Raw genomic sequence first — 17,182 nt, forward strand, 5'->3', positions numbered from 1 at the left:
CTCTCATCCCCTAGCGCCCCTACTCTACTTGCACTACATTGATGACATCTTCATCATCTGGACCCATGGGAAGGAGGCCCTTGAGGAATTCCACCAGGATTTCAAAAATTTCCATCCCACCATTAACCTCAGTCTGGACCAGTCTATACAAGAGGTCCACTTCCTGGACACTAGAGTGCAAATAAGCAATGGTCACATAAACACCACCCTATACCGGAATCTTACTGACCACTATACTTACCTACATGCCTCCAGCTTTCATTCAGACCACATCTGACGATCCATTGTCTACAGCCAAGCTCTAACATACCACTGCATTTCCTCCAGTCCCTCCGACAGAGACAAACACCTACAAGATCTCTATCAAGTGTTCTTAAAACTACAATACCCACCTGCTGAAGTGAAGAAACATATTGACAGAGCCAGAAGGGTACCCAGAAGTCACCTACTACAGGACTGGCCCAAAAAAGAAAGTAACAGAACGCCACTAGCCATCGCCTACAGCCCCCAAATAAAACCACTCCAGCGCATCATCTGCAACCTATCCTGAAGGACGATCCGTCACTCTCACAGATCTTGGGAGATTGTAAGCGAGGACTGGCCTGACAGCCCCGCAACCTAAAGCAAATATTCACCAGCAACTACACACCACACAACAAAAACACTAACCCAGGAACCAATCCCTGCAACAAACCCCGTTGCCAACTCTGTCCACATATCTATTCAAGGGACACCATCATAGGACCTAATCAGATCAGCCACACCACCAGGGGCTCATTCACCTGCACATCTACCAATGTGATATGTGCCAGCAATGCCCCCCTGCCATGTACATTGGCCAAACCGGACAGCCTCTACGCAAAAGAATAAATGGACACAAATCAGACGTCAAGAATTGTAACATTCAAAAACCAGTAGGAGAACACTTCAATCTCCCTGGACACTCAATAACATATTGAAGAGTGGCAATTCTTCAACAAAAACTTCAAAAACAGACTTCAACGAGAAACTAGAACTGGAACTAATTTGAAAACTGGACACCATCAAATTAGGCCTGAATAAAGACTGGGAGTGGATTGGTCACTACAAAAAGTAATTTTCCTTCCCTTGATATTCACCCCTTCTTGTCAACTGTTGAGAATAAGCCACGTCCACCTTAATTTAATTGGCCTCATTAGCACTGACCCCCCACTTGGCAAGGTAACTCCCATCTTTTCATGTGCTGTAATATTTATACTGCTTACTGTATTTTTCACTCCATGCATCTGATGAAGTGGGTTTTAGCCCATGAAAGCCTATGCCCAAATAAATTTGTTAGTCTCTAAGGTGCCACAAGGACTCCTCGTTGTTTTTGCTAAAATCTATACAGTTACTCGGATTGCCTTGAAATCTTGTGTGTCTCATGGGTATGCAGAGTTCTCTTAATGATCCAACTTAGGGGCCATTTGACCAGGATGTTCCTGAGATACAGCCTCTGGAAAAAAAATAGCTTTTCTTAAAGTTGAGAGATTCTGGCAACCTATTTTTGGTCACAGAGCTCAAACAAGGGCTCAGAACATTGCACCAAGGTGCCCAATACTCAAGGGTTACCCCAATAGAGTGCATGCCACTCACTAGTTCTTTGGGGGAAATCAAATTAAAAGATTATTTCAAAAATATTTTTCTTTTCCAGTTTGGCTTGTTGCAAGACTCATTCACTAATTCTCATGCCAAATTTATTATATTGAACATGCATGAACAGAAGAGTTAACAGGACTGATAGCCTTCCAATTTTCACACCAGCTGGAGAGCCAAGGGAATAAGCAGGAGTCCTATGAACCTGACCCACTCAGCCAGTGTCAGTCTGAGTCCCACCTGGGGCAGAAATCTGGAAATGGCTGGGACATTTTTGCTAAAACCTCTCTCTATTGGGGGAAAGTAATCACAGGGTTTTTGTTGGTTTTTTTTAAACTGATATGTGAATGCTTGTTGGCAGGATAGGGGCATTTTATGTGATGGAGGAGTAGAGGGAATGGGGATGGATGGTAGGGGAGGTGAGTGGGGCTGGTGGGCTCAGGTGACGGGTGCTGGGAAAGGGACATGGGGGTGAGTGGCAGGACAGGGGGAAGAATAGGAGCAGGGTCACCTGTCGGCCCCTCTGTGTGTGCGCGCGCATGCGCCAACATATGAGGTGTCTGAGGTCCCTCTCCTTACCCCTCCCACGTGAGCTGGGAGGCTTTGCCCGCCCCCAGGATGTAAGAGTCCAGCTCTCTACCCTCATGTGTGCACCAGGGTCTGGGGAGCCCCTGCCCAACCATGGTGATCTGATTCTCCCTTCCCATGTAAGCCAGTTTCTGAGGAGCTTGCTTTTCAGGGGGTGTCTGAGCCCTGCTCCCTGTTGTTCCCCCCACCACCCCTCCCAGGGTCTGCCAGAATCTGGGAGGCCCTGACCATCTATGAGGATCTGACCCCTCCATCTCTGTCTCCCTCATATGAGCCATGTTTGCGGGGGGGGGGGGGGGGGGGGTTGCTGTTTGGGGATTGTCTGAGCCCCTTTCCTTACCTCTCCCATCTGAGCCAGGATCTGAGGAATACCTGACTCTCCAGGTGGGAATCTTAAAACACATATGCTCAGTGTATACACTAAGAACACACTGCTGACACTGAGTGAGTAGCTGAGAGCAAGTATGCTTGGCACATATCAGTTGTGAGTTTCCATCACTGTGGGGGGGTGGGAGGGGGAAGGGAGAGGAGACCCACTGACATGAAGTGAGCTGTAGCTCACGAAAGCTTATGCTCAAATAAATTGGTTAGTCTCAAAGGTGCCACAAGTACTCCTTTTCTTTTTGACATGAAGAGAGACATTCACATGCCTCAGAGGCATTGTTTCAGTCTGTATTCATCACCATTCAGGTATTCTTTTTCATCAGATTTCAGAGTAACAGCCCTGTTAGTCGGTATTCGCAAAAAGAAAAGGAGTACTTGTGGCACCTTAGAGACTAACCAATTTATTTGAGCATGAGCTTTCGTGAGCTACAGCTCACTTCATCGGATGCATACCGTGGAAACTGCAGAAGACATTATATACACACAGAGACCATGAAACAATACCTCCTCCCACCCCACTGTCCTGCTGGTAATAGCTTATCTAAAGTGATCATCGAGTTGGGCCATTTCCAGCACAAATCCAGGTTTTCTCACTCTTCCCCCCCCCCCCCCCCCCCCACACACACAAACTCACTCTCCTGCTGGTAATAGCCCATCCAAAGTGACCACTCTCTTCACAATGTGTATGATAATCAAGGTGGGCCATTTCCTGCACAAATCCAGGTTCTCTCACTCCCTCACCCCCCTCCAAAAACCACACACACAAACTCAGAGAATATCACATTGGGGTGAATGGGCCACTTAACATCTCTTAGCCTGCAACTTTGAAGTCTGAAATCAACTCTGGGTAGAAATCTGAGGCTGAACTGTAAACATCTGGGAACAATCCACCGCTCTCAAGGTTTTGAGGCTGGAGAAATTCAATCTGAGTACAGCAGAATATTCAGAACATGCTGAACCTGTTTTTTGGTTTTTTTTTAAACAAGAAAATAAGTTACACATGCAAATGCTCACTGGAAGGGGACAGGTGATTACAGGTGCAAAAGTAGGTGGTAATAGGGGAGGAGGGATTTGGGTCTGCTGCCAGCGATAGGGGTATTATGGGGAGGGGGATGAATGGGTGATAGGAGAGGGAAGAGGGGCTGGGAGACTCAGGGGAGGGGAGAATACAGGAGGGGTTGGAAAGCAAGTTAGGGTTTAGGGAGAGGGGCTGTCAGCCCTGAATTCTCCCCTTCCATGTGTGTGGTGGGATCTGGGCAACACCTTTTCAGGGCTCTGAGCCCCTCTCCCTGCCCATGCAACTTTAACTCTGCCCTCTTTGGGCAATGCCCCACAATGCCAACACACACGCCCATGCACTCTGTTCCCCCAGTCATGGACAGGCGCTACATGCACTTGCCCTGCACTCAAAACACTGAGCCGACTCCCTTGACAGAACACCACAGTTGTAAAATTTAACCACTTCATAGCCTTGTACAACCCTTTCACACAGGATAGCACCTAACCCTATCCCGTTCCCTACCCATTGTTATATCCACAGACTGCTTGCGTAGTCCAGTTTACCACTGACAATATGCATGGCAAGACCACCCCAGTGCCCTGATACTGATACAACCTATACAATTCTGTATTGAAGTGATGCAGACTGAAATCTCAAAAAGGTACACATATACCTGGTTCCTTTGATAACACACATGTGATAGGGATCTCCTCCTATCACAATCACAGCTTTTCCAAACTACTCCCAACTTATTCCTCCACCTGCACAGAACAAGAAAAGGAGGACTTGTGGCATCTTAGAGACTAACACATTTATTTGAGCATAAGTCTTTAAGGTGCCACAAGTCCTCCTTTTCTATTTGCGGATACAGACTAACACAGCTGTGCTACTCTGAAACCTACACATAATACAGCTACACATAACACAGGTTTCAGAGTAGCAGCCATGTTAGTCTGTATCCGCAAAAAGAAAAGGAGTACTAGTGGCACCTTAGAGACTAACCAATTTATTTGAGCATAAGCTTTCGTGAGCTACAGCTCACTTCATCGGATGCACTCAGTGGAAAATACTGTGAGGAGATTTATATACACACAGAACATGAAAAAATGGGTGTTATCATACACACTGTAAGGAGAGTGATCACTTAAGATGAGCTATTACCAGCAGGAGAGCGGGGGGGGGGAGGGGGGGAGAAAATCTTTTGTAGTGATAATCAAGGTGGGCCATTTCCAGCAGTTAATAGGAACGTCTCAGGAACAGTGGGGGGTGGGGGTGGGGGAATAAACATGGGGAAATAGTTTTACTTTGTGTAATGACCCATCCACTCCCAGTCCCTATTCAAGCCTAAGTTAATTGTATCCAGTTTGCAAATTAATTCCAATTCAGCAGTTGGAATTATATTATTATTTATTATTATCAATTATCAGTTAATTGGAATTAATTTGCAAACTGGATACAATTAACTTAGGCTTGAATAGAGACTGGGAGTGGATGGGTCATTACACAAAGTAAAACTATTTCTCTGAATGCCAGAAGTATATAAACCACCATTAAAGTTCCTCAAGATGCTATCCTCAACTCAGAAGGCATTACTTCAGTCTTACCCTGGATCAGCTTAAATCAGCAATCCCCGATCCAAATGGAAACATCTGCCATAAAATCAAACAGCTGGAGACTGTGCACACACACACAGAAGCAGTGAGCCAAGTATCAGCAGCATACTGGAGGTACCTTAGTCCACACCCTCCAAAACAATTGGGAGGGAGGCAGATGACACCCCAATAGTGATTTTTATCAGTGTGTAGACTAAGAGCAGCAGTAGAACCCCCACTGCTTCAGTCACTTAACTTGATTCAAAGTACTCAAGAATATACAGCTTTGGAGTGGGGATAAGCAGGCTAACATAAGAAGGTCTGATGTATATGATTGGGGACATGCTTCTCGAGTTATAACATGTATAGGAACAAAAATAAAGAAAATGCAAGTGTAAGAGCAGTTAAATCAGCCCCTTTTCTCATCATTTATAACCTGAGAGCAAACAAAAACTGATTTAATAGATTTTTTTTAAAGAAGGAACAAAAATTCAAAGTAAGATGAACATAAATGTTAGCGGGCAAACGAAGATGCTCAAAATTAATATTTTTTACTATCGACATTTTTGTGGGGCAGGGGAGAACAGAGTCTTCATCATTTAAAACCAATTGTTCAAAGGTTTTAATTCCACATATTTAATCATGGTTTATCTTGTTTAAACTGCTTTGTTCAGTTCTAAACTGATTATATATTCTTGAGGAAAAAAACTAATTAAAAAAGAGAGCACACTCAAGTTTTACATCATACCTGATTTTCAAGCAGTCCATAAAGAAAATGTTTTTAGTCTTTCACCGCCGTTTTAATTCTTACCAAAGAATTCAAAAAGGAAAAATCATAGACCTTGTAAATTTCAGCAGTGTGCAAGATTATTTGAGTTTAAACCAAATGCAACATAACATATATCCATTCTGTTGTGTACACACTAATACAACAACTCCTCACTAGAGCCAGTTGGGCAATTTTAAATGAATTTGGGGGAACATACCAGTTGCAATTAAACTTTCATCCAGAAAGGTTTCTCATGTCCAGGATGGAACTTCTGGTCAAAACTAAGAGAGCACACACCAGCCCAGAACAGCCAAGAGCTGTTCAATAATTTAGGATGGACTTACTGTCCTGTTCAAGCGGCAAAGAGTCCTGTGGCACCTTATAGACTAACAGACGTATTGGAGATTAAGCTTTTGTGGGTGAATACATGTACATGCATCCGACGAAGTGGGGATTCACCCACAAAAGCTTATGCTCCAATACGTCTGTTAGTCTATAAGGTGCCACAGGACTCTCTGCCGATTTTACAGATCCAGACTAACACGGCTACCCTTCTGATACCATCCTGTTCAGGCAATGCTAAGGGAGGAGAAACCATTTGCAATTCCCCTAACGGAGATTCCCCCAGCCCAGCAGGAATAGCTCATTTCTACACTTCTCTCCCACAACCCAAGTCATAGGTGACATACGGTCCCTTGGCCACAGCGTTGCCAGCTGGTGTAAATGACAGCAGCCTTCAGGCTGTTCTAGTCAGGGTTGAGAATCTAGCAGTGAAATCAGAATCCTAATTTGTTTTTGGTTCTCAGCATCTCCTTCTTTCCTCTACTCCCCAACCTGCTATCATGGGTGTCTGCATAGATAAGTAGATCCCACAAGCTCAAGCAGAGCTAATTTAGCTCCTGTGCTGTTTTCTCGGGGGTTCCCACAAACCAGCAGACAACAGAACAGCCAGAGCTTCCTCTCTTTCATCCCTTGTAATGCAACAGGCAGCCAGAAGGGGAGTAGCCTCATTAGGGAAGAGACAGCAGCTGCCCAGAGCACTCTCAACTCACATTAGAGCTGCTCGTAGGCCAGCATAGTCAGCAATGGGGGCCAGTTGAAGAGGTGGTGCCCCCATCCCTGTGGCGATTGGGCTAATGAAAATTTTTCTGTTTAAAGCTTATTGGGGATGACCTAGGGAGCACATTTTCAGTTGATAATCAAATGCATATTTTCTTCCCAACACCATCATCCTTGCGGACTGCAGGTTGGACACCCCTTGACTAATATAATAATCAAATTATAAAGTGACCCAAGACCCAACTGCCACTATAAGAGACCCAAGTGGTACAGGACAATTCACTCTTGCCCTCACTTTATTTAAGATGATCAATATCCAGAAAGCAGGATGGGTGGAAAGCCATTGTTCTGAGCAAATAGCCTTGAAGAAAAAAAAGGGACTATGCAAAGAACAGACAAGTAAATAAAAGGTGGATGGTGGTACATGCCAAGAATACCTCAGTGTTCAAACACTCCCCCCAAATCTCCCTCCCAAAAAAAGATTTTGTAGGGGAAAAAAAACCTTAAAAAACAAGAACTGATAACAAGTATATCTATATTGTTTTCAGTATTCTTAATTTCACTTTCTTCAACACTTGTCTGCCTTGAAATAGGATCTTTAGGTATTTTGATAAAGAGACAGATTGGACGTTTGTCTAGTTTTTCTATATTCTTTATTGACAAACTGCATTGTAATTTCTTACATGAATACTCTTGAATCAAGACATGCCTCCATCTCTCAAATATATGTCGACCTTTAATATCTAGGGAGATCTCTCTAACAAAGGAATTAGCATATCATAAATATCTGATATTAAACTAGAAAGATGCAACATTACAATGAAAGCTCATTGTCCTCTCTCCCCTTCCTCTACTTCAGTGGTTCTCAACTTGGGGTATATGTGCCCCTGGGGGTACACAGAGGACTTCCAGGGGGTACATCAACTCATCTAGATATTTACCTAATTTTACAACAGGCTACATAAAAAGCACTAGCAAAGACAGTACAAACGAAAATTTCATACAGATAATGACAGCTTTATTACTGCTCTATAAATGATACACTGAAATGTAAGTATAATATTTATATTCCAATCTATTTATTTTATAATTATATGGTAAAAAAGTAAGCAATTTTTCACTACTATGTGATGTGACTTTTCGTATTTTTATGTCTGATTTTGTAATTTTTTTAAGTGAGGTGAAACTTGGGGGTACAAGATAAATCAGACTCCTGAAAAGGGTACAGTAGTCCAGAAAGGTTGAGAGCCACTGCTATACCTGATAAAGGCAGAAGTTGGGGTTCCCCTATCTATATATCTCCCTCTGCTGGATGGGACCCCTATACAACTATTCCTCCTCATTTGAAGTCCAGTAGCTTCTTTTCCTCTCTATCCTCTTCACCAGGGGAGGAACTCTATGGCTACTGTTCCATTGGTCTGTTTTTCCAACATCCCTCCTACTATCCAATATACAAGCCCCAAAGCAGTATGAATACTGCTATTATGATTGGTATTCCCCTTGCCTTGTTGGAGAATCAGCTAGAGGACCACAGCACAGGCCACATGTACAGAGCTTTCCAGACCCACATGGAGTTCCAGAGTCATGGGAGGAATATCCATCAACGGTAGAATAAGAGGCTATGTTCTCCTTCTAAGTATTTCTTCACACAACGCACAGTCAACCTGTGAAACTCCTTGCCAGGGAATGTTGTGAAGGCCAACACCATAACAGGGTTCAAAAAGAACTAGATAAATTCATGGAGGATACGTCCATCAATGGCTATTAGCCAGGATGGGCAGGAATGGTGTCCCTAGCCTCTGTTTGCCAGGAGCTGGGAATGAGCGACAGGGGATGGATCACTTGATGATTACCTGTTATGTTCATTCCCTCTGGGGCACCTGGCACTGGCCACTGTCAGTAGACAGGATTCTGGGCTAGATGGACCTTTGCTCTGAGCCAGTAGGGCCATTCTTATGTTCTCCCCACCAATCTACCAATCACGAAAGTGTGCTAAGTTATGGCACTGGGTCTCTAAATCCTTCAAGAGCAGATCTAAAACAAAGGCTATGATGAAAGAGAACAGACTATGAAGAAGAGATAGTACATAAACCTTTAATTTCCCTTCTTTTATGGCTGAGGGTGGTCAGGAAGTATTTTGTGAAGCTGCTGAACAACAATAGGCAGTTTGAGAGGAGAGAGGGAGTAGATTACTCCAAACCATAAGCAGCTGGGGAAAAAAATACATCAAGAGAAACAGCTGTACTGATGGAGTACAACTGCTGGCAGTGTGGAGAAACTTAAGTATAAACACTCTCTAGGGTTTGAGATTAGAACTTGGCGTTCGTTTTGTGACAGTGACAGAGGAAAACAAGCTAGCTTTAAGACCGCATGATAATATACAAGACTGACTTAGTTTATAGTGAAAATTAGAATGTTGGTCTCAACCAAGGCCCTGGAACATTTCAATATGATCCGTATGGCCCAGAATACCATAGTGACACTATTGAAAGTTATATGATTTTGTTCCCATATATTCTGCAGTGATACTAGAGAAGGGTGTGTGTATATGTATATATATTTTCTAAACCAAAACTTATATATTTTGGTTCCTATTGTAACCAGGATGTCCACATCAGAAATGCTTAACATTTAAGATAATGAAGCTGAGCAGAAGCTGGAGATGAGACAAAGAATGAAATTCTGCTTCCTTTGACTAACAAAAAAAATCTCTTATCTAGACAACTGTATTTCTGATACCCTATGAACAATCTTTCAACATGCATAATTCAAGAGTAAGCTTTCATCTGAGCCTTGTAATACCCTCAAGGACCTTCTGTATTTTTAAAATCTTTTTCTGGGAGTAGTCTGCTTTTGATTCATGAGATGGAAGATATGCACAATAATCCTCTACACACAAGAGAGCAAAACTCTGTTAATTATAAACACAGGAAGGATGGACTAGTGATTAGGCCATTAGCCTAGGAACTAGAAGACAAGGATTCAAGTCCCTGCTCTGCCAAAGGCTTCCTGTGTGATCTTGGGCAAGTCAGTTAGCCTCTGTGCCTTAGTTCCCCACCTGTAAACTGGTAATAAGTAGTACTGCCCTTCCTCACAGAGGTGTTGAAAGCATAAATATATTGATGCTTGTGAGGAGCTCAGATACTGTGGTGATGGGGACCATAGAAGTACCTTAGATCGATCTATTGACCTGGTTGATGTGCAGTTTGTCCACACTAAACATGCAAATGACATGAATCTTACAGTGTTTATGTACCAATGGCTTACACATCAGATATATTTGTAACTGAAATGTTTTTGAAAACAGAATGAAGTTCACTAGATCTTATGTTGCCATACACAATAAGTATTTGAGCAGTTACTTAAAAAAAAAAAACTTAAAAGATATGTCACTTCTACAAACTGCATGATGTACTTGTTTTCTTTAATTTTCTGTACCCTTCCTATGCCTCTGATCACACAACCAATCAATAAGCAGCAACAAACCGGCCAGAATAGATAACACAAACCACACCCACCCTGTACAACCTGAACAGTCACCGCAGTAACGATCCTGTATCAAAAAATATTTGACCAAAAATTATGTGCCTTGCTGCATGCTTTGGAAGTTAGTAAATTCAGGCTAAGAGGACTGCTATATTGAGCAAGTTCTACAGAGATAACACATCTACTTTCCACTGATAACATCCTGCCTCAAGCCCTGGTACATCTGAGAACTGTCAGCAAAATCATGTCAGGTGACCCTAGCCATCAAGATGATGCATATGAAAAGAGGTTGTCTCTAATATAGCCATGCCTCACAGCATAGGGCTCCGCTGATTAAAAATCAACATTTTCAAGAAAACCAGAAAACAGAGAGAAAGCAGTGCATATCATCTAACATGTGTGATGTGTTCATGCCAATTCATTCCACTAAGGAGGACCACTTCTTTCCCAAATTCAACCCTGCATATCACTACTATGCCAAGAATACCCTAATCTATTGAGAGAAAATCCAACCACTCACTTCATTCCCCAAACATTTTCTCATTTTTTGCCTTATTTTCTCTGTTCAACCCTGAGCTCCACCAAGCCTTCAACTCAATACATTCAAAACAGATCTCCAACTCCACATTCACCCTACTGTCATGAACCGAAGAGTTTAACTCAGTGGTGGGCAACCTGTGGCCCATCAGAGTAATCTGCTAGCGAGCCGCCAGACAGTTTGTTTACATTTGCACAGCCACCCTCAGGTCCCAATGGCCGCAGTTCACCGTTCCCAGCCAATAGGAGCTGTGGGAAGCGGCACGGGCCATAGAGACGTGCTGGCCGCCACTTCCCACAGCTCCCATTGGACAGGAACAGCGAACCGCAGCCACCGGGAACTGCAGGTGGCCATGCAAATGTAAACAAGCTGTCCGGTGGCCCGCCAGCAGGTTACCCTGATGGGCCGTATGCCGCCCACAGGCCGCAAGTTGCCCACCACTGGTTTAATTGACTCTGAATTCTCATTTGCCTCCTACCTCTCCTATAAATCCTATAAATAGGTCTATAAATCCATCTATCGCTTCTACAGCACTCTTACATCAAGCACTATTTCAGCCACTCATCTTCCAATTCATACCTTCATCTCCTCTTGTCTTAACTACTGTTATTTCCTTCTTTATGGATTCCTTATGTCGCAATGTTCCAAACGTCAACTTGTCCACAATGCAGAAGCTCATCTTCTCACCTAGAAACAGGAAAACAGCACCCCATATTCATCTGCTCTTGCTTCCTTGTCCATTTTAGAATCCAGTATAAGTTTCTCCTCACTTCAAAGTCTTCCATTAATTTAGTCTACAGAGAGGACAGTTTCAACACCAGATTCTTCTATTTGTAGCTCCCCATCTCCATGTCTACGCACAGGTTAACCCACACCTTTCCCTTCTGAAACAGTCTTCCTGCTTCTCTCCATGCATCTCCCTGATGCTTTTCAAATCCTCTCCCCTACTCTCCCCATATCAACTTCCTCTCTCTAGTAAAATTCACAAACCTCCCATCCTATTTTCTCTGTATTCGTTCACCCTCAGTCCTAAAATATTTTAAGATACTTCAGTACCAGGATTAGATACTGTAACCATCATTGTATTCACATGTACTGTGGAGACTAATCACTAACAGCACTTTTCTATGGGAAACTTTTCTATGAAGGTCACTATACAAATCAAATGAACTAAGATGTTAAAACTGAACTATACAACATACGCTACATATCTGAAGTTTGGTTTTTAAAAATGCCACTGTTTGAAAATATGTTCCACAAAACTCAAGAACATGTAGACTCAATAAAACCTCCATAAGGAAGTTCTGAATTGCAGCTGAGATACCTTTCTTAACTCTCCAGCTACATCCATTGCCTGGATATGTTCTGATGCCCTGTATTCTAACATGGGTGGGAACTACACAACTTTTGAATGAACATTTTAATTATCAAATTTCTGAATCAAACAAACGGATATTACATTAGTACTTACCATAGGTGCTGCAGTATCCAGATACAATGGGATGTGTTAATGATGTAGTTTTGAGCTTTTACTCAGAGCTTCCTGGGTTCTGTGGATTTAAATGAAAGTTTAATTTGAACATACTTTTCAGTAGCTTTTGATATACAGTATCATTTAGAAACCTTGTTACGAGGATTTATATAATGTCACACTTTCACAATGGGAGGGGGCAAAGTTTCTATTATATATTCATACATGTTTAAGTCAGGGATTTAAGTTGACTATGGAATTGCAGGAATCACATGGTTTGTACCAAAACATATGGTAGAGATCAGCATTGCTTACAGTTAGCAGGCTATGCTCCTGAGGCAGTACCGGAAGCAGTGGAAAAGCAATGAGAACCACTGTTCTCATAGTATATTTTCAGCTAGAGGTGATCCTCAGAGAGCATGAAATTTGATCGCCCCAAAGAAAGAACATAGCAAAGCAAAGACGGAACAGTGTGGGGAAGAAAAGAGAAGAGATGTGACTATAAACTGGACCAGTCATTGCCTTAAAATAAACTTGATTATTACAAATTCCACTCAACATTTATGTTAGGACACAAGGCATCAGAAGATCCTGCTTTCAAATAAAAAAATAAAGCTTTGACAAATACTGCAATATTATAGGCAATGTCTTATGGTGGTGGTGGAGTACCACCACATGCACAGAAAGAAAGAAGAAGCATGGATTTTTATTTGCCATACCTAGACACAAGGCCAGTGATTAATCTAAATAAGCTCCTTAGATTTCTCATACATCCAAATGCAACATCAACTTCTCTCATAGCAAGGCTTGAAAAAAAAATTTACTTGACACATTCTAGTCAGATGACTAAGGCAGATGCAGGGAATGCAAGTACACACTTCTACAGATCCAGGGGCAGCAGTAATGCCCCCCCCCCCCACCTAAGCTGCTCAAAAAAGGGTAGATGGTGGGATTCCTAGGACAGTGCTGGTTTTTGTCCCCGCTCAGAGGCTCTACCTGTTCTATATGAAGCATAGGTTTCCCCAGCCTACTTTTTGCAGCTGGAGGGGGAAAGTTTTCCTCCCTACCCTGAAGGCTCCTGACTGTTGTGTGAGGATTGTGTTGGGGTTCTCTACCACTGTTTTTTTGGCTCCCCTTTCCAAAGAATATCTCCAGTGCCCCCCCCCCCCCCCTCATAGCTTTCCCAAGCAGTAGACAACTGAAATTGACCTGCTTCTTGTCTATTTCACAGAAGCTGCCAAGAACTGAACTACAATGAAATTAGCCTTTCACTCTATTTCCCCTGTTTAGGAAAGTTTTGCACCACAACAAAGGCAGGTGCTGGAACACCCTGTCTACAAACTCAGGAAGGCAGCACTACCTTAGTTCATGCAATGAAGGTTATCTTCACAACTATTTGGAATCAAAAGCTTCATTTTCTTAAATGAAACTTTTGATTCAGCAAGAAATGACGACTTAGGCCACCCCAGTCTTCAGGGAAAGTTTCCTACTCCTAATGTAACACAAACAGACAGGATGTTTGTATTTCCAAGACTGTGATCAATAATGTTTTTGCAAGCCAGCTGGCAAGGACTGTTTTTATGTGATTCTGCAGGAGGCAGTACATTGCAATGCAGATTCCCCTCATTCTCTGCAGGATTCTGCAGACTCTGCACATCCATCACTGCAGAGAAATTTTATATTCCAGCTGTCTACAGTTCTTTTTTTCTCTCTCATGGTTGGCACCTCCATTCCTGAATTAGGCCTCTCCAACCAAACTTTTGTCCGTTTCACTCTGAGGTCACCCTTCCCCCCTCCCTTTTTCTTCTCACAATAATGACTGCTCAGGGTTGACAATGCCAGCTGGGAGCTAGAAAATAAATTATTCAGTTTAAAAGGAGAGTCCTCACTAGAGTGTAAGAAGAGCAATATGGCTTTGCCTGTGGAGTTGCTCCTCTCCTACACAATAATGGTGTATGGCAAACAGTGTATACCTTAAATGTAATGCGACAAGGAGGGGGGAAAGGGAAATAAATATTCATTAAATCATAACACATTTTAATGTGAACCAAGTCAACATTTCACCTTTTCAGATATCATTAGAACACTTGCATTTTTGGGAGTGCAATGACCAGCTGTATTTTCTTAAGGGTTGGGGAGGAGAGATCACAAAAGAGCTGACAAAATTGCCCACTGACTCAGTCTTGTGCCATTTCGTGGGTCCACATGAGCAACACCAAATTTTTGCTCATTTAAAAAAGAGAGGGTTGTGTTTCAGTGATTGTCTCCATTCATAAGATTGCCACCAGAGAGCTTCCTCCGGGCACACACAATACTCGGAAGAGAGTGCTTTAGAATATGTCCTTCCCACACATTTCTGGCTCACCACCTCTCTATAAACCTCTCAATGGGCAGCACAATGCAGTACAATCAGAAGGGGGGAAAGGCAGAATTGCAAGACAATGGACCTGTCAAAATCAAAGAAACGGCAACCATAGCTCCTGGTTTAGCTTCCAGAAGCCAGCAGGATGGGATGCCAAGGCACTGGCCCCACAGTGATTGTTCCAAGACCAGCAGACCTCCTCATTACACTTATACCAAGAGCTGTACACAACAGGCACAGTGGGGGAAAAAAAAACCCATAATAAACCAAACATCTCTGCACCCAGGGATGCTGGCTCCTTCCCTCCGGAGCCTTGTCTCTTCCCAAAGAGCCTTCCCTCTGCCAAAACCACCATCTTTTCTCCCATGCAAAGTCTACCCGGCAGTGGCAGGGTACAGAGCCGTGCAGCGCACACAGCAAGGCGGGCCGGGGAGGAGAACGGCGCCGGGTGCTCGGGCAAAGCAGCGGGAAGGGCCCCGGGGTCCCTCCACCGCCTCGGCGCTTGACAACACAAAGGGCAGCCGCAGCAGCAGCGCCGGGCGCTTCCCCCAGCCCCACGGCCCGGCGCACCCCCCCACAGTCCTCGAACCTGTGGCGGGGGTTGAACGGACCCTGAGGCTGCGCTGGGGGCGCTGAGGGGGCTCGTCCCGTCCCGGCGGGGAGCCTGGGGCGGGGACCCCGGACTCGCCGCTCCCGCCCCTAGGGAGCCGGGCTGCTCTGCTGGTGGAGCACGATCCCTCCCCCGCGGCGGGAGTTGGGAGCCCAGCCCCGCCGCCTCAGCCCGGGGAACAAAGCCCAGTCAGGCCGCAGGGCCTGCTCTCCACGCCGCTCCACCCCCGCCCGCCGGCGGCGAGCCCGCGGCCGCAGCCCGCGCAGCCAGGGGACGAGTCCCCAGCCCGGCGACTCACCTGGGCGGGCGGCGGCCCCCCTGACCCCCTTCCCAGCGACTCGCTCCCCCGGGCCTGGCGGCAGAGCCCCACGAGCAGGCAGCGCCGAGCGATCGCGGCAGGAGGGCAGCCGGCGAGCCCAGCCCCAGCCCGGCTCTGCTGCGGCAGCCCGAGGACCCGGCGTGCAGGGAAGGGGAGCAGGAGCTACATTATTTCCCCCTCCCCTTAGCCGGTGCTGCAGCTGGTTTGGGGCAGGGTCAGCAGAGAGCCGGCAACAACAAGCCCCACCCAGAAGGGAAACAATGCCCTAGCCAAGCCCCCCCCCTCCACTCAACCTTAGCGGGTAGGAGCAGCAGGCACCCCCCCGCCCCCCATATCACCCTATTGCCCCCAGCTGGTAGCATCAGGCACTCACCCAAATGGCCACATTAGCCGCCCCTACTAGGTAGCATCAGGCACTTACCCAGATTTTCTTCTCTTCCCTCCCCCAGCCTACCCCCACCGGGTAGGATCAAGCACTCACCAGATTTCCCCCACTTGGTACCATCAGGCACTCATCCACACTGAACCCTCCCTTCTGCCCTCACGGTGTAGGATCAGCATCAGATACAGTATTCATCTAATTCTGAAAAGAGAGTGGCCTCCCCTGGGTGCTCTTACTGCCTTCTTCCTGTCTTTAACCTCTTAATCACCGGAGAAAGAAGAACAATGCCTGACCCTGCTGTTAAGGATAAAACAGTACTAGTATTTTATGTATTAAGTGCCCACCCCTGGCAATCTGCACAGTTACATGTATAATAACAAACAATTCAGTGTGACATCTATGAAGATGGACACTTTAGACTTCCTCAGAGAGAAAAAACAAAAACAAAATGAAAATCCCAAACACAATACTAGGCCAACAAGAGGCCCTATCCTGTACTCCTTGCCTAGACAACAGTAAAGAGATACATAAAACATAGGATACTGGGCCCCAAGAACATTTCTACCTGGTCCTGCCACAGCACAAGGGGCTGGACTTGATTACCTCTGGAGGTCCCTTCCAGTCCTACATTTCTATGATTCTGCTTTGGTGTGGGAAAGTATCACTGACACCCTTGAAATAAAACCCAGACTCCACCCCCAAAAGCATTGTGTTTGTTACCTTGCAAGCTTCCTTCAGTGAGGACAGGTTATGATTTAAAGTATTCACCAACAAAGCCCAGAGTACAAAAAGTCACAATAATAAATATCACTGTTTCCTAATGATTAAGATGGGGCCATTGTACATTTCCAGCATATGGATGGACTGGAGGCAGAACAGACAATGGGTTAGCTAGTGGTGCTGTTCATACTGTGTCAGCACTTCTGTTGTTTTCCCTGTTTTTCGAGAGCTTTATATTTTATATTATAAAAATTAACAAGGCTGAAACTTGTCATACAGAATATTACA

General features: G+C 44.6%; 1 protein-coding gene across 7 annotated transcripts in view; it reads right to left on the bottom strand.

Moving 5' to 3' along the window:
- SESTD1 (SEC14 and spectrin domain containing 1) overlaps positions 1-16,376 on the bottom strand; it is a 124,932-nt gene extending 108,556 nt beyond the window's left edge. For 2 of the 7 annotated variants that reach the window (XM_073306038.1, XM_073306039.1), the window contains exons 1-2: positions 15,772-16,001; positions 12,502-12,580 (exon numbers count right to left, since the gene is read on the bottom strand). The gene's annotated coding sequence lies outside the window, so the exon portion shown is untranslated. Of the gene's footprint in view, positions 1-11,609; positions 11,718-12,501; positions 12,581-15,452; positions 15,568-15,771; positions 16,003-16,165; positions 16,190-16,273 lie in introns of those variants that run through there. The other 5 variants (XM_073306035.1, XM_073306036.1, XM_073306040.1 and 2 more) reach the window with 5 other exon arrangements.
- Positions 16,377-17,182: the final 806 nt, after the last annotated feature.

This window comes from Lepidochelys kempii, chromosome 11 (genome assembly GCF_965140265.1).
Source record: "Lepidochelys kempii isolate rLepKem1 chromosome 11, rLepKem1.hap2, whole genome shotgun sequence".
Lineage (NCBI taxonomy): Eukaryota > Metazoa > Chordata > Testudines > Cheloniidae > Lepidochelys > Lepidochelys kempii.